The following is a 22,343-nucleotide window of genomic DNA, read 5'->3' on the forward strand; positions in this document are numbered from 1 at the left end:
TTGTAGTCAATTTTAAGATTTTTATGTTGTAAATGTTTATGTATATTTGGTTTACATTATTTTGTTTTTGTTAGCTGAAGACAAAAGTCTAATTAAGCTTATGAAATGAATGAAAATTGGGTAAAAGATTTTAAGATAAAGATGCAAAAACATAATATTTGTGGGTCTGTGGCATCCTCACTGACCCTTTTGTGGGTGTACCAATTGCAATCATGACTGATGGCAAAGATGATTGTGAGGCCCTTAATACATACCTACAATATATAGGTTTGGTAGGTTTTTGGTGGCAACTGCATCCAACTTAAATGAAATGATAAAACATTACCCCCATGTTACTACTCTTCATTCAAGTCCTTAAAAAATTAAGTTCTTTTATCTCTTGACATGTTTTACCAATTTGCATCACCTATTTAGTATACGTCCATCCACCGAAAGGGATTTCAAAGAACCCTAGAACAATCTCTGCTATTATTGATTGACCTACCCCAAAATCAGTGAAAGAAGTTCAGAGGTCCTTGGGTCTGGTAATATGTTATCGAAAGTTCACTTATAAGAATACCTTAACCACAGTACCAAATAAATATTTGTTGACAAAAGAAGCTGACGAAGATTTTCAAATTCTAAAGGATTGGTTCACCAGCATCCCAATATTTTGTCAAACAGTCACCACAAAACCCTTTATATTAGAAACATGTTCCTCTGATTGGGTGACTTGCTCAGTCCTTAAATAACAGCCAGGATCTATGTCGAGGCCAGAGACGAGCATTATGCTTAAACTTCCTTTATTCTTGCTCTTCCAGCGGATTTAAATCTTCATATTTCTCTAAGTATTTTTTTTTCAACTTTACAACATAAAATATCTAAAAACTTCACATCCCATGAACTCCAGTGTCTCTGGTGGTCTCATGTGTATATCCTGTCTCTGAGTTCCATAAACCACTTCCTGCCCAGGTCCTTTCCTCTTCTCTTTCTGCTCTTCCATGAGATTAGTGGCAAATCTGTTAGCTCAGGATAATGAGAGTTAATATGAACGTATATGTGCATGTTAGATCTTATGATATGTGATTTAACTATGAGATTGCATAACATGCGTTTATCAGCATATGAGTAACGTTTTTTCTGTAATGTGATAAGGTTTTAGAGCAGTGTATTGAATTGGTTTACTTTTATTTGCGCCTTGATTCTTTAGCGCAAGAGAATAAATCACTGAAGTCGGTAGAGCGCATGATCTCACGGCTGCTGTGGAAGCGCAGAGTATCTAACTCACATTAAGGCACCCAACTGCGTTCTGTGTAGCAATCACATTGTTCCAGCATCCCACAGCTGAACAAGGATTTATTCCAGGTTTTTTGCGGCCACGCAGGCGCTGGAACATGAACATGCCCTGTGCGCGAGCCAGACGCTTGCGCATGCTGAAGAACGCCATATGGTACTTTACTCGAATGCAGAAGTTTGTCTCCACACAGTACGACACGTTACACGAAAAGCATCTAGATAAACAATCGTCCAATACAGTAGCCCTGAAAAAAACAACGCTGCTGGGATAATGACTGGTACGATACAGCAGCCCTGCAAGGACAACGCTGCTGAGACAAAGAACAAAAGTAGGCTGTCAGCCACTCGCAGAATGCGAGTTCAGTAACTGGTCAGCTTTTAGCAAGATAGCCAGGACAGAGTAGTTCTAGCTTCAGGAATACATGGCACAAGGCAGCAATATTGTACAAAGCAGTACTGCAGCAGGCACAGCAAAGTCCTGCAAGTTCAGTCCAAGCTCCTGGCAAGAGCAATAAACAGCAGTGGTCACTAAATCATTACTGAACCCGATTTGACACCAACCCCTCCCCCCCGTCCGAGAGGACGTGCCATTTAGCTTGCTCATACCAGGCACCCAGGCGCTATTTGTATCGACTCATAGGATGGAGTTAGATGAAGGGAGTGTGGGCAGCCAAGACCAGATGTTTTCTGAGGAAGAGACAGACTTGACACTCAGTTTTAAAAAAGTATTGGGAGACTCCGTAGTCAATACAGTGCCTCAAGGGGTGCGCCCGCTCCAGGATAGGATCGAAGACCTGGAGTAATTAATTGGGGATGTCCTTAAGAATAAATATCCCGATATTGATATCACAACATCCTCTGATCTGCCTACCACTAAGACAACTAATATGGGGAGAGACCAGACCCAAAAAAGAAAACACCCATCAACTCTCCAGGGTCCTGACAATGAGGGAATAGGAAAGCCTCCTGAGGCTGTTGAGACATTCAAAATGCTGTAAGGCGCTTTAAAGCGGTCGTCCGTGCTGAGCCTCCTACCCCCTTCCACAGGGGACCAAAATAAAGGGAATGACGACTCCTCACCAGAGTCTGTAGTGTCAAACTACCAGAAATCGAAGAGTGGGAAGAGGAAATGCAAGGAGAAGCATTTGGAGGAGCCTAAAGATGAATTAACAGACATGTTTGACCCCAAGTCAATTGTGCACCCAAGATCGAACGCTTGTTTACCATCATCAAGAGTGGTGACATATATGACCCATATATGACCAAGAGACTAGGTAAGCCTATCGAAAAGGAGGAGAGATTGAGGCTGCGCTCAAAGTGTCCCTGGCCGGAATTACCTGGAACGGTGGTGGAGACACAAGAGCTGGATCCGAAAATGATTACATTTATATCCAAGGCCTCTAGAGATCTTAGAAAGGGCATGGATGGAGCCTGAAAGGGTTTGAAAAAGAAGGTCTTGGACATGGCGGTTCCAATAGCAAAGATCATGGACCTAGTGGAGAGAGCCAAGGACACCGCAGTGCCTGTAGACCCAGACACACTAAAGAACTACTAGGCACAAATGGCGGTGTGCCCCCAAGGGAACGCAAATTGTGCCCTGTCGTCCAAAAGAGGGAGAGAACTATTATTGAAATTAGAATCAAAACTAGGGGATCTAGTGACCTACAAAGCTGGAGAGGCCACTCAAGGTCTGTTATTTGCCAAGTCCTTCCCCAAAGCGATGGGAAGATTTGTGGGTACGAATATGGCCCTCCATTAAAAAGATGTTCCCCTTGAGAGTTTTTGCCGGGACCAGTTGCACCAGAGGCCTTTGCTTACGGTCGTTTCCACTTACAGAGAAGGCCTCAGAATAAAATGTTTGGAGTCCCGTCAACAAGACACGTTCTTCCCAGCACAAGGATGCAGCAACTGGGGCCACAGAGGGTGAGGTTATTACTGTCACCCAGGAGCATAATCAGTTGAGAGGGGCGATAACCTACCCTACCCTACTGTGGGGGGCAGAATACTGTTGTGCTTGCAAAATTGGCAAATGCTTTCAAGCGATTCATGGCTGCTTCAGACGGTAGCAGGTTTTCAGCTAGAATTTGTGATACCGCCGGTACAGCGTGCGAACCAGACCAAGGCAGTTCAAACTAGCGCAAGATGAGAGCACATTTCTAGAGAAGGAGTTAAGTCAGCTAGCAAGCAATGGTGCAATGGAATGCAGCGACAATACAGAGACAGCCTTCGTAAGCAACATGTTCCGTGTAAACAGTAAAGAGAAAGTAAGGTGCTTATCAACCTAAAAGAGTTCAATGGGTGGCTGATTTACAGGTACTTCAAGATGGAGGAAATCCTCCGAAAAGGAGATGGGCTAGTGAGGTTGGATCTAAAAGATGCCTATCTCTTCCTGTGGAACAACCAGATATGGCAATTCAAATGCCTCCCATTCGGTCTCGCCTCAGCACCCTGTTTTTCATGAAAATCATGAGGCTGGTAGCAGCAGCCATGAGAGAAAACAGAATACGTATTATTGTTTACTTTGACGATATCCACATGCTAGCATACGACAAGCAAGTTCTGACTAGCCAGATACTGTGGGCATCCCAGCTTCTTTCGTCCCTAGGTTTCCTAAAAAATCGGGAGAAATCTGAGCTAGTTCCCAGACAACAGTTGGAGTTCCTGGGGTTTGTAGTAAATATGATGAGAGCGACTCTGGAGCTACCATCTGCCAAGATGAGAGCAATAAAGAAAGAGTTGAGGGTGGCGTTAGCAGAACCTATAACATCTCTTCAAGCGCTAGCGAGCAATGTCGTTCTTCTGGCAGCCTCCATCCAAGGCATATTTCCGGGGACCCTGCATTACAGAGCCCTCAGAGGCTGAAGATTCGTCACCTGCAAGAAGGTCTGTGATATCATCAACTGGTGCCCCTACATCAAAAAGGGAGATTAGAGCTAGAATGTTGGCTTGAGAACATGGAAGCCTAGAACGGACAAGCTATCTTTGGAGACATCCCGGAACTCATCATAGAGTCTGACGCCAACCGAGCAGGCTGGGGAGCAAGGTGCCCCACCTGGAGACAGGCGGCAGATGGTCATAGGAGCACCAAGCCCTCCACATCAATTGTTTGGAACTGCTCGCAGGCTCTTTTATGATAACATCTTTTATGGAGGGCAAATCAGAGTGTTGCATTCTGCTCAGAATGGACAACATCTTGCCAGTCCGATATATCAACCACCTGGGGGCACTCAGCCACAAATGCTGGTGGAGCTAACAAAAGACTTCCACATTACTTCCTCAATCCGGACATTTCTGTTACAGAGGAGTACTAGAGTGGTGTTCGCACAGATTACAGCCCTCTGTGGTCCCCTAGACACCGACCTGTTTGCATCCAGGTTGTATAAACAGTTACCAAAGGTTTTCAGCTTGAGACTGGGCCCGGAAGCGCAAGCAGCAGACATCTTTCATCAAATGTGTTTGAGCGGAGTACACTACACATTTCCCCCCTTCATGATGTTGGCCAGAGTTTTAGCAAAGATCAGGAGAGAGAGAGCGGAAGCCGTCATTGTGGCTCTAAATTGGAAGTCGCAAGCATGGATTCCACTTCTGAAGTTAATAATCTTTGGATTTTCCACAAGTGCTTCCTCTCAGGGAGGATCTCCTGGCAGACCCGTCAGGGAATAACCATCCTCTGACAAAGTCAAGGCAAGTACCTCTGCTTGCGTGCAGGGCATCGGGTGCAGATGGAGCCTGCCAGGCATTTTAGGAACAGCTGCAGATTTGATCAAACAATCATGTTATTTCATGTCCCTACATTCAAGAATGCCCCAAGTTGTGTGTTGCCAACTGTATCAAAGAATATATGGCAAGGACAGACGAAGTGAGACCGGCAGGAGTGTCTCAACTGCTCATCATGTGCAGGAGGCCGTTTAAGGTGGTGGAAGCAGTGACTATAGATCAATGGCTGCAGGAAATAATGTGACTAGTGGGCATAGATGTGAAGTGTTTTGGTGAACAGTCAGTTAGAGGCACAATGGCTTCCAAAGTTTTTGGAGCCAGACAGAGTCTGCAAGACATCTTGAAGGCAGTGGATTGGTCTAGCGATGCTACATTTAAGACATTTTACTTTAAGCCGATAGCGAGTGTGGCAGCTACGGTTGTGAATAGCTTTGAACAAGCATAATGCTCATCTCCGGTCTTAACATAGAATGAAGATTACCCCTGCTGTAGCACAGGGAGACTTGATTCTATTAATGACACAGAGGTGAGCATTATCCTGACCAGCGACACAAAGTATTGGTTTCTCAGTTCTGTGATAATGCCTGTCATTTTGTTTATGATATGTTGCGTTGTTTGACCCTCCCTAACACATTTTCTTTCTGGCAGAGGATGACCAAAAGACGATCTGAGAGTCTGAGGACAAAGGTGGTGAAGTGTTATGGATGAAGTTGCCAGCGTTTCCCATGAGAGGACCTCTTGGCAGAGAGTACCGGTTTTGTCGCAGCCCAGGGAGAAGTGTTGGTTATCTGTTTGGAGTGTGTTTTTAGTTTCACAAGGTTTCAGTTGGAAGGCATCAAAGAAGAGGAAAGGACCTGAGCAGGAAGTGGTGCATGGGACTCAGAGACAGGATATAGGGGTTCATTCCCGAGGTTCCCTAAGGGAACAACGACGCCGGTAAAGGAATACCGGCATCGATTAACGCTACAGACTATTCTGACCAGCCTGACCGCTATTAGCGGCACCGTAAAGTACGGTGCCGTTAATAGTGTACTGGGCGCGGGCACGCAACACATCATGCCGGCAATAGCGGCATGCCGTAAACTGGAGGAGATCACATGTGAAGCAGACATGCAAATAACGGCTTCATGAAGGCGGAAAAAGTGCTTACCGGCATGCTGTAAATACCGGCATCGCAGACCAACCGTAAAATGCCTTGAGCAGTGTTCCCAACTGCCATAGGTGCACACAATCAGCACAGGTGGAGGCAATGGAGTCTAGCCCAGTACAAAAGGAGCACACCCACACACCACGCCCCCTCCCACACCAAGATGATTCCAATAGTAGTAGCATTACTGGAGCTGGAGGACATGTTTGCATTGCCACAACATCAACAACAACAACAACAGCCGGCACCACAGAGGAGACGCAGGAGGAGAAGGAGGGTGAGACAGGCCCAGCATGCCCCACCAGTGCAGCCAAATTTACCATGCCAGCAGCCCCCAATCCCTCGCATCAGAGCCAGTCCTTTCAACCTAACCCCTGAGCAGATCCACACCGTGTACCGTCTGGACCGGGACACCATCACCACCATTGTGGACCTGATACACAATGACATAGTGAGCCTCATTGAAATACGCACCGCCATCCCCCCTCTTGTGAAGGTAGTGTCTGTGCTCCACTTCCTTGCCACAGGCACCTACCAGCACACAGTGGGGCACATGCATGGCATATCACAACCCTTATTTTCTCGCATTCTGAACCAAGTGATGGATGCCCTCCTCAAGCACACAAGGGACTACATATCCCTACAACAGACTCCCCAGGAGATATTTGATTAAAAAGATGGCTTCCATGCACTGGCAGGCATGTCAAATTGTGTAGGTGCCCTCGACTGCACCACGTGGAGTTGGATGGTACCGCATGCCATGGAGGTGGTGTACCGCAACCGCAAGCAATACCACTCCATCAATGTGCAGATGGTATGCGACGCCAGCAAGATCATCACACATTGTTGTGCCCGATATCCCGGATCAACTCATGACTCTATGGTCCTACGGAACTCCACGCTACCACGCTTCATGGAGCGACATGTTGGATGACGTGCCTGGCTGCATGGTAAATTGCAGTACTGGCACATGGCATTGAAATGGGGGGGAGAGATGCACACACCACCAACACCACCATGCTGTCGATGTTGATGTGACTGCACGAAGTGACATCACCGAACACTGTGCCCCAAAGCATCACAAAAGGTACATGACACCCAAATCCCATATGAATGAAGTAAGGTCGACACCTATCACTACATGACTAACAGGAAACCACCCCACATCCCACAACACGTGTGCCACTCATCAGCGGCCGTCACCCTCCGTAACGCCATCCAGCACCTTGCAGTGCATATGCACTATGTTGCTGTCTCCAGCATATCACCACACAGGACAACCATTCCTGTGAGTGCATCAAACTGGACCAACTAGGGAATCCACTGTCTGTCGCAGGGCTGTCACACCCACAGGAGTGCTGCATGTCACCATTGGAATGATCAGCGCTGATTGCCCAATACTGCACAGACTACTGCCAACTCTCCCTCTAAGTAAATCTCACAGAACACAACACCTCACTAATTTGACACTAACACAGCCGTATGTGTACATGATGCATGTGCAACAAGACGTCAGTGCACACCATGTATCATCTTGAAGATGCAACCCACACCATTAGTCCATGGCACAGGACACTTAGAGGGACTGAAAATGGCGTAAATACATCCAGGGACATGTGCATGTGGGCAACGATAATCTGCAGGCATGTGTGACTAGTACAGCTGTCCATCATAAATCGACTAACATTTACCTTTTATTACCTCTCATGCAGGTGATAGTGGCTATCCCTTGAAGCCGTGGCTCCTCACCCCTGTCCGAAATCCACAGAACAGCCACAAGGAGGACTACAATCGTTCCCATACCCATACCCGTGTGGTCATCGAGCAGACCTTTGGCCTTTGGCCTGTTGATGGCACGATTTCGCTGCCTTAGCCGGTCGGGTGGGGCACTCCTATACAGGCATGAGAAAGTGGCCAAGATCATCATGGCATGTGTCATGCTGCACAATATGTGTATCCACCGGAACGTACCCTTGCCCCCTGACATTGAACTGCTACGACCTGGTGATGATGAAGAGGAGGGACGTGCTGTGCGCCAGTCAGTGATTGCACAATATTTCTGACACACATGGCAGCAGAGGGTGACATGATAGTTGGACAGAGGGCACTGGGTGTGGGGGTACATGTACACTATGCACTGTATATGAATAAATGACACATGCGCAATGATGACATCTGGGTCGAACTGGATGATGATGGAGTGCCCGCCTGCTGGGATTGGGTAGCAGGATGCCCTGCCTCCATGGCATCCGCTATGCGGCCTAAGACCTGGTGCAGGGCTGAGACCTCCTCGCAGAGGCGGCTGGTGTTGTCTGCAAACGATTTGGCCATGGAGGCAGTGCTGTCCATGATGGACCTGCCTAGAGAGGTGAAGTTCTCACGCCACTCCTGTCTGGCCAGTCTGTTGTCCTCGACAAACTGCTGCACAAGGGCAGTAAGCTGTTCCGACCGCTGTGGACCTGCGGGTGCACCTGTGGATGTTGTTGGTCCCTGGCTGTCCTGCACAGCCTGCTCAGCCTCCATACTCGTCAAAATGGGACTGAAGTGTCCTTCCAACTGCTCCTGACCAGAGTGCTCCGGGGTGGTGGCGTGCTCTGTATCGAGGGACAATATTTGTGGGGATGCCGGTGGACTTGGCGTACGGACCACTTCTAATACATCGTCCTCAACGGGCACCCGTATGTCATCCAGTGTGTCCTCCACAGCCAGGGGTGCTGTGGCTGCCACCTCCCCAGCCAAACTGGACTCCTCTGAATGTGGTGCCTCACCTGATTCCTGGCCAATGGGTGGTCGTGGTGGTGCTTCGCCCTCTAAGGGCCTTGGCGGCACCGGTGTAATGGCTACCTAGGTTGTCTTGCCTGTTGTTGCACGGCAGCTCCTGGGTTGTCCCCTCGAGGTCGAAGGGCGGTTGGCATCATCCCGGGACCTCTTCCAGGGTGTGGTCTGTGCAGGGGTTGCGTCCTGCCCATCGCTGTCATGGTCAGAGCATGTGGGGGTCGAAGAGAGGGGCGGCATGAGTGATGTTTTGATTGGCATAATACATACATTTGGACAATTGATCATCCACAAAATTGGGGGTAATAGGCATTTGTGTTTGGATGAGCACGTTGTTTGATACATGGGTGGGTTATGCTGGCATACGTCGGCGTCACTCATGTTGGCCAAGAGCAATGCTATCTGACATGCATTGTATTTTGGGCCTGAACGGTGTGTGACTCATGGCATTTGCATGTTTGTGTGGTACGTGTCATGTACGGCATTGCCTTGCAGCAGGCATCTGCATGTGTATGTGATGCGTCCGCCTACTTTGCTGGGAGTGAGTGTGTTTTGGACCTTGACTTGGCTTTTTGGACTGACATATTGGTTGACTTTCATCAGACTTGGCATTACAATGTTTTCTTAGGACACTCACCTCCATCGCCCGATGTTGTGGCGCCACACTCCATCTCGCCAACACCTTCTATCCCCTCCATTCCTATCATGCTAGCGCAGATGTCCTCCCATGGGGTGAGCTTGATTGGAGAGGTGGGACCTCCTCCTGTTCCCATTGCCTGGCTCCAGTTCACTGAGAGAATGTTTTGAACTCTCAGTCGCAGGTCGTCCCAGCGCTTGCGACAGTCTTTGATGGTGCATGGGGTGTTCCCAACAGCACTGACCTTTTGAGCAACAAGTGCCCAGATCTCCTTTTTCTTCTGTATTGCCTCCCTCTTCATGTTATTGCTGAAGACTATCTCAGCATGCCCCTTCAGTGTGTCAACCAGCATCTGCAGCTCATCCTCATTGAATCTTTCTTTCCCCTGGTGGGAAGCTTCCTTCTTCAGGGCCTTGGGCATAGTGGTGTAATAGGTGGATCTTTTCACGACAACAGCAGAGTCCAAAGGGTCCTGTGTGGTGAGGACGGCAATGGATTGTGTTTTTAAAGATGGCCGCGTGCTCCTTCCCGTTCCTGTGTGATGACGCTACTTCCGGTTAGCGGTGACCGTTATTAGCGGTGACGGTTATTAGCGGTCATCGCTAATAACGGTTACTGCTATTGCCGCATTGGACCTTGTCGGTAGTGCAATCTGCACTATGCTTGATGTCGCTAAGGGCATTTAAGGTGCCTTTAACGGCATGGTGGTAATGACCTTACCGGCATGGCGTAAAGCTCGTGCCCGCGAAGTCGTAATAGTCCTCTATTAGCAGACTGATGACTGCCCAGACACGCTATTTACGCCATGCAAGTAAGGACCGTTACTTACCTCCAAACTCGGAATGAGGGCCACAGGCATGAGACTACCAGAAACACTGGGGTTCATGGGATGTGATGTTTGGGGATATTTTCTGTTTTAAAGTTAAAAAATAAAATGTTATTAAAAGAAATATGAATATTTAAATCTGCCGGAAGAGTAGACATAAAGGAAGTTTAAGCATAATGCTCACCTCTGTGTCTTTAATAGAATCAAGACTCCCTGAACTAGAGCAAGGGTTATCTTAATTCTTGGGAATGTCCCTTGAATTATGTGTAATGGAAGTTAAACAAAAAATAAACCAAGTATTTAGTATTTAGTATTTTATTTATTTCTATAGCGCACCAGGCCCAGGGGCAACCGGGCGCTTAACTTAGTTACAACAAGATGAAAGCATGACAAGGCAATGTGACAGAGTATTACAGGATTATTACAGGAAGATTTACAAAATTTACAAAATATACATTCAAACGAATATCGATAAGGCAGTGATTTACAGGATAGTTAATAAGGGATGCAGAGTAGGTCAAAGTGCAAGTAGGGCAGTAAGCTGGTGTTAGCAGTCTTGGGCGGATAGCCAAGCTTTGGTAAGGTATTTGAATTTCAGGAAGGAAGGTTCTGCTCTAAGGTCATTGGGGAGTGAGTTCCAAAGTTTGGCTGCCAGGATGGGGAAGCTGGTTCCACCAGATCTTTGGAGATTAAAACGCGGGATGTCAAGGCAGTTGGCTTGGGCCGCTCTGCGAGGTCTGGTGGAATTGTGGAAAGAGAATCTGTTTGCCAGGTAGCGAGGGGCTTGGTTGTGGAGGCATTTGTGTGTGAGAGCCAAGGACTTCGAGGAGATGCGATGTGGGATAGAGAGCCAGTGCAGGTTGCGCCTGGTGTCAGATATATGCTGGCGCCTAGGAATGTTAAGGGCCGCTCTGATCGCATTGTTTTGGACAATTTGTAGCTTGTCCTCAATAAAGAATGAGTGGCATTGTCATCATGTAGAAATCCGGGCAGATCAAAAAACCATGCAAATACCACAGAAAATCTATTTATGTAATAGCCGAAAAAAGCTTTGATGGCTTATTTTGTACCCACTATGTTTTTTTAAGAGAAACAGTTAATACAGTTGTGGTTGCCTTGTGCCAACAATATCCTGAGTTAGAATCTGCAGAGAGATCTCAGGAATTGATTTTGGTCTATATGACCTTTGTTTTCGCTACTTTCTATTTTTTGTGGTTTGTACAAGAATCTACGTAGCCGCTCCAGAGTATGCACTAGTGTCTACCACATCCCTTAAAGGATTTAAGACAAGAATTGCTGTTTCATAATCATGATTTATTCATTCCTAAAACTAGCTTATGTCAAGATGTTCTGCCCATGTGTCCTGGCAGTTTATTAGCACACCAAATAAAGGTTGCTGCAACAAAATCCATTATTATGCAACAGTATTGGTTGCCATCCTCATCTTGCGCTGTCCACGAATACAAACCTTCCTGTTTAATTTGTGCCTATGCCAAGATATCACAGCAATTACCAATGGGGAAACTACTTCATCCCACGCCCCATACAGGTCTGTGGTAAAGAATCTCAAAATACTTTATTGCACACCTGCCCCTTTCTTAAGGGTGAACTACCATTGGGGTAACTGTGGACTACTTTACTAAAATGGCCGACTTCTTCCCATTGAACAAGCTACTCTCTGACCCTGAAATGACCCACGTTTTCCTAACCAACATTTATTGTCTCTATGGGTTACCTTTAGCCATCTTCTCTGGCCGTGGTATGCAATACATTTCCACGTGTTGGTCAGCTCTTTGTAAATCCCTTTGCAAACCAACAGGCAGACTGAGTGTCCAAATCTATCCCTTGAACAGTATCACAAATGTTTCCTCTGCTGCCTAGGATAATTGGAAAATGCTGTTGCCACAAATCAATTCGTCCTACCATTAAATGGAGCTCTTTATTTTATCATATGTATACCATCCCAAGATTCCCCATCTGACTTACCTTCTGATATTGAGACTGTTGGAAACAATAATTGCAACTAATCAGTTATTGGTCGTGCAAAGCTTGAAGAGCTCACAGTAAACTTGTATCAAATGTGCAGACTGAAAACGAGGCCTGGCACCTGCCTTTGCTATTGGTGATAATGTATGGTTATTTATTGTATTTATTTTACATTTATTTTCACACACAAAGCCCACAGGCATCTGTGCCCTAATTGCAGTTAAGTGCATAATGTCTATTGCGAAGTGCAAGAACAGATTGGTTACAGTATGACATAGTGGGCCTAACCCCTTGGTAAGGGGGGCTACTTCAGGCATGCAGGCTAACATGAGAGACAACATAAGTATGCTAATAGCACATTCTGACAACACCACGCCTCATGGTACGGGATGCCTCCTATCCCCTTTGATTGCCTTATCCCCTTGTGATTTTGCTCCTAGGTTGTGTACCATTCTGACTTAAGATTACACCTCTTTCATAATGTTCTCCTGGTTGTGCACGTTGTGTTTGATGCTCCCCATTATTATTTTACACCCAGATTGAGCCACTGGGTTTTTCATCCCTGCTGTGACATTGCTCCTGTGTTGTGCCCTTAGCAGCTCAGGTAAGTTCAAATAAGTAGAGAGTGGTCCAGTAAAGATGACATCTATATTGTGTCCTCTTTCTGTTCCCTTTGTTTATCTGGTGACATACTGAATGTGGCTACCAGGTGATAGCAGTTTCTGTCTGAAGAAACAGAGTATACGGATTGGTCGCTTTTAAGGAGCTCTTACATTATTGGAAAAGCAGTGTCGCTGGTCTAGCTGTTTCCCAGGATTGAGAAGAAAACGTGTATTTGCCAATCTAATAAGAGCAAGTCGACTGTTGAGCCACAATTTCTTTTTTTTAAAAGTTCTTTTATTGTTTTTGCTGATAAATCAACTTTACAATTTTAAAAACGTACATTTTCTACTATTCACAATATAACCATCAAAAGAGAAATACAGAATTCATTTTAAAACCATAACATTCAATAGTGGCTTAAAATTCACAGTTCATAACATTTGAGATATAAACAAAAGGATCATAAAACTTAATATCTTCTGTTCGGACTTGACATGTCATAATAAAATTATTAAATATTGTAAAACCACAAGCGTCTAGCTACTAAGCGTTAATGCATACAGGAACTGAAGGACAGCAATTCAAGCATCTCACATATGGTAATTAAGTATTGCAAGGTTTCGTTACTTCCTTATATAAAGACAAAATCGACAAACACTTTCACCACTTGTTAGCTGCCCACGCTTATTTAAAATATCTCTGGTAGGCCACAAGTCAAACCTTAAATGATGAAAATCTAGCCTGTGTGATATTGAAGCTGACTGTATTAAATATGGTACAACAGTGCTATATTTTTTGTCTTGAAATTTATTGTTTTTAAAATTATTGTATTTCAGAAATTTCTCTCTCATTTGTGTCCAATCGTATTGGAATAACTTGGTTTTGGCTTTGATAGGGATCGCCAGTAAAATTTGTATCAAAATTTCACCTAGGGTCAATGTCTGAACCACCAGCTTCATCCATGTCTTAACAAAATTATGTGGTGATGTAAACATGTATTGAGATAATATACTTATTAGCATTCCTGACTCTGGAGCCACCTGCAAGGGTACCGGCCCTCTCTCCCTTTTTTCAGTCTGTGCTGCTGTTCTCTCTTCAGCTACTGGCCGGCCCCAGCCCATTCGACAAGCATCTGCATCATCCCTTTATTCCTTTTGGATTTCTACTCCCCACTGTGATCGTACACATAAAATCCTGCTCCCATGAATTTCAATTCCCATGAATATTTACTCCCGGGGTAGTGCCCTTTTGATTGTTTTATCCCCTTGTGATTTTGCTCCTAGGTTGTGTACCATTCTGACTTAAGATTACACCTCTTTCATAATGTTCTCCTGGTTGTGCACGTTGTGTTTGATGCTCCCCATTATTATTTTACACCCAGATTGAGCCACTGGGTTTTTCATCCCTGCTGTGACATTGCTCCTGTGTTGTGCCCTTAGCAGCTCAAGTAAGTTCAAATAAGTAGAGAGTGGTCCAGTAAAGATGACATCTATATTGTGTCCTCTTTCTGTTCTCTTTGTTTATCTGGTGACATACTGAATGTGGCTACCAGGTGATAGCAGTTTCTGTCTGAAGAAACAGAGTATACGGATTGGTCGCTTTTAAGGAGCTCTTACATTATTGGAAAAGCAGTGTTGCTGGTTTAGCTGTTTCTCAGGATTGAGATGAAAACGTGAATTTGCCAATCTAATAAAAGCAAGTCGACTGTTGAGCCACAATTTCTTGTTTTTAAAACATTTTTTATTGTTTTAGTTTATAAATCAACTTTACAATTTTAATAACTTACATTTTCTACTATTCACAATATAACCATCAAAAGAGAAATACAAAATTAATTTTAAAACCACAAAATTCAACAGTGGCTTAAAATTCACAGTTGATAAAATGTGAGATATAAACAAAAGGATCATAAAACTTTATATCTTCTGTTTGGACCTGACATGTCATAATACAATTATTAAATATTTTAAAACCACATGTCTCTAGCCACTAAGTTTTAATGCATACATGAATTGAAGGACAGCAATTCGAATTGTAATTTTATATCCAGAGAATAGAATTTACCAAAGCTGGTCGTAAGTGATCGTTAAATATTCAGATTTCAATTGTTTAAAGTGCAATGATCGTAAATCCTCAAGCATCTCACATATGGTAATTAAGCATTGCAAGGTTTCTTTACTCCCTTTATAAAGACAAAATTGACAAATACTTTCACCACTTGTTAGCTGCCCACGCTTATTTAAAATGTCACCACTAGGCCACAAATCAAACCTTAAACGAAGAAAATCAAACCTGTGTGATACTGAAGCTGACTGTATTAAATATGGTTCGACAGTGCTATATTTTTTGTCTTGGATTGTTTTTAAAATTATTGTATTTCAAAAATTTCTCCGTCGTTTGTGTCTAATCGTATTGGAATAACTTGGTTTTGGCTTTGATAGGGTTCTAAAGCAAAATGTATATGGAAGTGTCACCCAGGGTCAATGTCTGAACCACCAGGTTCATTCATGTCTTAACAAAAGTATGTGTTGATGTAAATTGAGATAATATATTAATTAGCATTCCTGACTCTGGAGCTAACAGACTCTTTCTATCTAAATAAGGAAATTACTTGGCACAGATATCTACAATGCAAGGAGATTAAACCCAATTTGTATCGAATCCAGACAACTGGCACACATTTAGGGAGATTTAGCACACGTTTCCAATATCGCCCCTCAAGTTTTTGCATGGGGTTTTCAGAGACTCTAGGTATTGTATCAGCTCCTTATAGTAGTATTGGGGTGATTTTTGTGTCTATAAAAAGTTATAATCTGAGAAACTGAACATTTCCTATATTTTGGCTGTATTAGTATTGGCTGAGATATTCCATTAGACAACTTTGTATCCAGATTTCTGAGGTAAGGCCTATCATTTCTGTCATTGCTAAGTAAACCCATTTTATTATCACTACTTACTCCTTTTTTTCAGTTGCATATTAGCACCTTTGTTTTACCCATGTTAACTGACAGTAAATTCTGGTCGACATACATTGATAAAGCATCTAATAGTCGCTGAAGACCTTGTGTTGTCTTCAATGTCAACACTAGGTCATCAGTGTAAAATAGTGCTTGTACCTGTTGGTCTTTAAGCTTCGGTGCATCACTGTTAATGCCATAAAATCCATTGCTCATATCTGCTATGAAAAAGTTAAATATTACCGAGACAAGAATACATCCTTGCCTCCGTTCTCTGAAGGTCTCAATTGATGGAGTTACATCACCCATGATAGATGTCCTAACCTGTATTTTTGTACCTGTATGGAGGGACTGGATCAAGGCAAGATGGTTGGTATTTGTCAGTCTAATAAAAGCAAGTTGACTGTTGAGCCAACATTTCTTTGCAATTCTTGTGAATGGGTTTGGGACACCGAATGACCACCTATTGCTATGATAAGTGCTGATATGTTGATAATTCCAGACTGACACCTTGGAGCGCGGACATTATAGATGCCTGATAGTGCCGCCACAATGTAGATTATGGCCAGCACATGAAAGAAGATGCTAACAAACAGGAGAGGCATGGTAAGGAGACTACAAGGTGGTATGCTAACATGTGGGTGGTGTATGCTATACTAATTGCCTGTTGCTCCTTTTCAGTCCCTGCTATGATGTGTGGCCTCCTCTATTTCCAGAAACGCAGCTGCTTTAGTAAACACCTCTGTCACTAATCCTCACCTCTCTTCCATTTAATCTTGCTGGGAGTAATATGTCACTGGTTGGCACCGATTCAGCAGGAGTTTGTGCATGTCAGATATTTTCCCGCTGACAACAATACCCTAGACTTGAAAGAAAGTCTGGAGAGGGTAACATTTTACCTCAGCAACTTTTTATGAAGCTGCATCTGTAACTGCTCTCATTCATTTCAAGCGAAAGTGCTGGGACCCCGCGGAAAAGTGAAGTGTGGGTGCGTGTGTTAGTCGTGTGTGAATGTAACACAATGTGGCAAGTGTTTCTGAAGAGAAATATGTGGGTGACTGTAAGAGGAATGTGTTTTCTCATGTGAGAGATGGAGCGAGGTGTATGTGAGAGCCAGATGGACAGAGGTTGAGTGTGTTGTATGCGAGTATTAGATGTGTGTATGTGAAAAAGAGGGATGTGAATTAGAGGAGGGATTTGCATATGTGAGAGAACCAGATGCGTGTATGAGACAGAAGGAGGTGTGTGTGTGTGCGAGTCAAACAAGTGTACTTATAAGAATGAGGTGCGTCTATGGAAAAGGGCTCGTGTTTGGGAGAAACGTGTTTGTGTGCACGAGGGTGATGTGTCCCTGTGTGTAACACATGTGTAAGATGATGTGGGTTTTGTGCGGGAGGGAGGAGAGTGTATGTGAAACGAAGGAGTGTCCACCTGGGAATGAAGTGTGTGTGTCTAAACGCGTGGATTGGGTGTGGGGGTGATGTGTCTTTTTGTAAAAGGGAGTTATATGTCTATGAGGGAGGTGTAAGGTGAGACTGTAGCAGAAGCCGGCATCGCTTTCTGTCTGTGCATTATGGATGCCAACACATGGAAAGCAAGTCCCGAGCCAGGCTCTGTCACAGGGTGACTGAGAGACAGCTCGAGTTGAAGAAATGTTCTCCGGAAAACGTTTTAGAGGTTAGAGTCAAGTTGATAAGGGTACTTGAATCACAGTTTGGGGACTGTTCGATAAGTCAATTATTAAGCATGTGCTCATATTTTCTGAGGATGTTATGTTGTATTGCATTTGTATAGCGCTTTATGTACGCATTGTATGATCTCAAAGCGCTGTGGGTTGAGCGCCCTCGGGACTGTTGTCCGTATCAGTTGAAAGAGTAGTGTAGCATATAGTGCTTGGGTGCACTTGGTACGTGAGCAGCCAGAGAAATGAGAAATGGATTAGAAAGGTTTGGACAATTAAAGTTTGTAAAAACACATTTTTATAGTTTGCATTGTTTTGCCTCGAAGTTTCAAAATGTAAGTGAGGCATTTCTTTTGTTAATATTTTGGTTTATTGCTTTCCCTCAGCTTCCCTCCTGGTCATGTTTTGTCCCATTTTCCCGCCGTCATTGTAGTTAATTTTCCCCACCCTACAATCATTCAATTTTTTCTAGCATTATGATGGGCGATGGCCCCGTTCCTCTCCTTTTACCTTGCGGCCCTTCTGCCCTTTAAAAACATTCCATGAATCAAAAATAAATAAATAATATTAAAACCCTGTTTCTCCCCTGCCACAACTTGAGCTCCTCTTCCTGATACTTTTAACGGGTGGATTGTGTGCACATATTTTCTCTTTTTTCTCTTCAGATTTTCAAAATGTTGTGTTTTCCAACGTTTTTTTTTTCTCCAAACTTTAATCTTTCAAACAAGTAGCACCAGGCACTGTTATATTCTGACTCCTTGTGAATGCAGGTCAGAGGGGCTGCATAAATATTACTTTGGAGTTAGAGAGAATTGCTAGGTGTGCCTTTCTGATGTCAGTTTACATACAATGAGCACCCAATTTCATTACAATAACCCCTATGGAACTTTGACGAAAAACCACTTGCGTTCCCCCCATCCCCCCTATGTTTTTTCCACCATCAGGGTCCCCGCTACACACATTTTCATGAAAGCTAGAAGAAATATAACACGTGGTCTAATGTTGGTGTTATGAGTTCAGAGTGATATGAAATGATATGTTATTTATAACGCGCCTATACACACGTGTTTCTAGTCGTGAGAAGTCACGGGTGGTGGGACAGAGGGAGGACAAGACAAACCATCTTACTAGGCCTTGTGCCATTCAGATCGTGCCAGTGCGACAACGCAAAGTGCAGGCGGAAGGCAGAGGGGGGAAGTGCCAGGGAGAAGGGTGTTATGTCCCTCCACCAATCAATTGCAATCCAAAGGGAAAACAATATTAGTTGTGAGGTGAAAAGATGAGTCAATTAACAAGCCTGCTGAAATATATTGCCAAGCAGCATCATCATTAAGGCGCTTAATGAATTATTGGATTTTTGATTAGGAATGAGTAGCTTTGTCTCTATTCATTTGCAGATCCTGGCACGGCGCGTCACTTTTTATTTTCCTACCGGTACCTAATTAATCACCCTTCCAGTTCTGAAGAGTGTAATTTTTGTCTCTGCTTCACCTCTTTGCGGCTAATGTCACCTTATTTGATCGGAAGGTGCAGGCAAAGCAATCGCCGCGACATATTGAAAACCCATCGCAGTAAAATGGGAGGTGCAGCAATTAGAAGGTCTGCGCCAGCTTTGCTCCACGTTTATTTCTTTTTTTTGCCATTCTTAACTTTTTAACCATTCTTAACTGTCTGTGTTGCCAATATATGCACTGCACATTGTTTCTAGTCTACCAATAGGTGAACATGCATACACGTATTCCCTCAGTATGCTATTTAACACTCATCCCACACCAAGTATCCTTTTGTAACAGGGCAGATTTAAGCAATTTTAGTTTGGGCTATTAGGTTTCGCTTGCAAAACCTATAAACTGACAGTATTACATTAGAGTACATCTAGGCAGGAATGGCACATGAGGAGGGACACACAGCCTGTAGGCGTAGTTAGCAATAAACCCAGCCATTCACACTTTCTGGATATGCTATCCATGTGGACATTCCCACCCCGTTCCTGCCCCTCTCCGCCAAAAACACCTCCTCATTGGAACCCTTTGAGCTCAATTGAATCAAGCCTTTCCATCAGGCTTTGCACTCAAAGTGCCTGCCAGTGTTTTTTTTTTTTCAAAGCAGTCTGCTGAGAGCTAATTACTTAATTGGAGTTGTTAACCAGCTTCTGGTGTACTAATGAAAATGTCAATCAGCTCCACCTTCTGCCACTCATCTGTAAGACATAAGCCTGTCCTTCACTGAAGCCCTGTTAAAAGCAAGCATTGGCAAAGCCAACCATTTTCACTTGCGTTTAAGTGTTGACATTTGCCAGGCACTGCTATTAGATGCAGAGGCTCTCGTACCATTTTGCCTCTGCTACCATCAATGGGCAGTCAATACTGGGAGGCCCTGGCCTGTTAGGGTACAGGGGGTTCTGTCCCATCTCCTTTCAACCCACTGAATAATAGACACCGCCTTTGAGTGACAGGATGCATTACAATGCCTGCCTCACTTCTTGACATTGTCTGTCTCTACTGTGAATGTGTAATGGGGATGGCTGGCTGTGCCAACCGCATTACATATGTGCAGCACAGGTTTGTTCCTGGTTTGTAGCGTACCAATCCACAACCCAGAGCAAACACTAGCTTGAGAGTCTTAAAACCGATGTGCCCTGTAGCCAAAGCAAGATCTTGACCCCTCCCCTAGCCTGCCTCTCGCACAGGCTGGGGTCAGGATTCTGACCCGCCCCCAGCCTTGTGCAAAAGCAGGGAGGGGAGGGGAGGGGAGAAGGGAGACACCCTTTTGAAGAGCGCTCCTATGCCGGCCAGGGCTGGTACCCATGAGGGAAGAGGCCTAGAGCATGTGGCGCAGCATGCGCCTTTACGAGGAGACCAACGGATGGTACATCCGGGTAAGTGGATTTTAGATTTTTGAAACTACGTGAATGGTGAAAGGGCTGTGTATGTGGGTGTGATCTCTCAGCAGCGCGTTTGAAATTAGAATGCTTGAGGACGAGTGACGAACGGACCTGCATTTAGTGCCATCAACAGTTTGGTAAGTTCAGGCTCTTAAGATGTCGAATGGATACACTTAAATGCGTGTCATTCATTGTTTTTTCAAAACCGTCTTTATGGGAGGGCTAGAGGGGCACTTGCCCAGGGCCCCAAAAAGGCTGCCTGATCTGAAGAAGTAAGATTACATTGTTAACCAGTGTTAAATAACACACAACAGGATATTTTATAGGGTGCTGCTGAGCCCTTAAACCCATTGCCTTTCTGTTTTGACAAGTACATTCTGCGTGATCAATTCATCATGTATTGCTTTCTGTGTTCACTGTGGTATACATAGTTTGTGTGTTCCTTATGGCACAACTCTGTAGCATTATTTCCTTCCTGTGGGAATTATGTTGATCATGTGCAATAGGCAACAGTGACATGCATATTGATAAATTGAGTGTGACAATGGTTCAGAAGTTAGCTCAGTGTGTGAAGCACCCATTGCAGAGATATGTGTTCATACGCAAAATTAGAATATCATATTCCAGCAAGGCTGGCTGAGCCTTTCCTATGTCTGAAGTGTATAAAACTGGATGCATATGTACTTGGTTTTGCAGAACAACATCTGCTGGTATCAGCAATGTACCTGTACCAGATAGGCAATGCTATACAAACTAACATGTCATCCGTAAGGTGAAGGTCTAGAAATTGGTTTGTTTGAATGAGGTGTTGTAAACCTAGGCAATCGCCTGCAACCATGGCATCAACTGTTAGTCCAAGAGTTGAATAAGTATCCAAATTCAAGACAATGGAACAAAAGCGTTCATGCTTGTATCCTGGCTGCCAGCAGATGATACAGTGATCCTGGTCAAATCATCTAATATATCTTACATTACTTTGCTGTCTTCTGTGAGGTTTGCCTTCTTACATGCTTCTGGCATCGTTTAGCCCATTACTTGATCTTTCTTCTTATGTAGACCATTTGAGTTGAAGGGGTGGTAGACAGAAGAGAGCGGACTAGATGTTGCAGGCCTTAGGCAAGCCTATTTCAAGGTCTGCTTTTTTGACACAAAAAAACAGTTAGCTTTTTGGTAAAAGTCAAAGGTTTTTATGCACGTTTATAAATGAAAATGTCACAAGCCATTGTTTTGGAAGTATTTAAAGCTTTAAAATACAAAAGACAAACCCAGATTACATTTGTTAAATCACATCGATTGGTATGCTGGTACTTACATACTTCCCATGATGATGGAGAGAATGAAGCTAGAACCATTCCCATTTTGCATAGAACCCTTCTATGATATATTGTTAAAAATTGTCATGTTTGGTAATGTGATTTGTGTACATTTTTATGAAATTAGATTGTTTTAGTTAATGGTAAGAACTGGAAAAGAAAGTGTTCAAATGCAGAAATTTCAGTGTTGGCACAAATCCCAGCTTCACCCCTTCAGCCCTTAATCAATGTGTGATCCTGGGCATCTCATTTAATCTTATATTGCCAGTCCCTAAACCTTTCAAAATTGTCAGCCCTTCAGAGCGATTTTCTTTTTATGGTATGATCTTCATAAAATAATTATTAATGGTTTCACTGGCTATAGGGTTGCTTCCACTTTAATAGTGAGCATATTTATATCGCACACCACAGGCATTTGTTCCTTTGATATCTAATGGCAACACTATTTGAAAACCATATCCCACTTCTAATCTCAATCTGTCTGGATAAAGACACCTTTCTGGTAGTTTCTAATCTGCATCCACTATCCATGTTACGGTATG

The sequence above is a fragment of the Ambystoma mexicanum genome, chromosome 6q (genome assembly GCF_040938575.1).
Source record: "Ambystoma mexicanum isolate Mex_15411 chromosome 6q, UKY_AmexF1_1, whole genome shotgun sequence".
Classification (NCBI taxonomy): Eukaryota; Metazoa; Chordata; class Amphibia; order Caudata; family Ambystomatidae; genus Ambystoma; species Ambystoma mexicanum.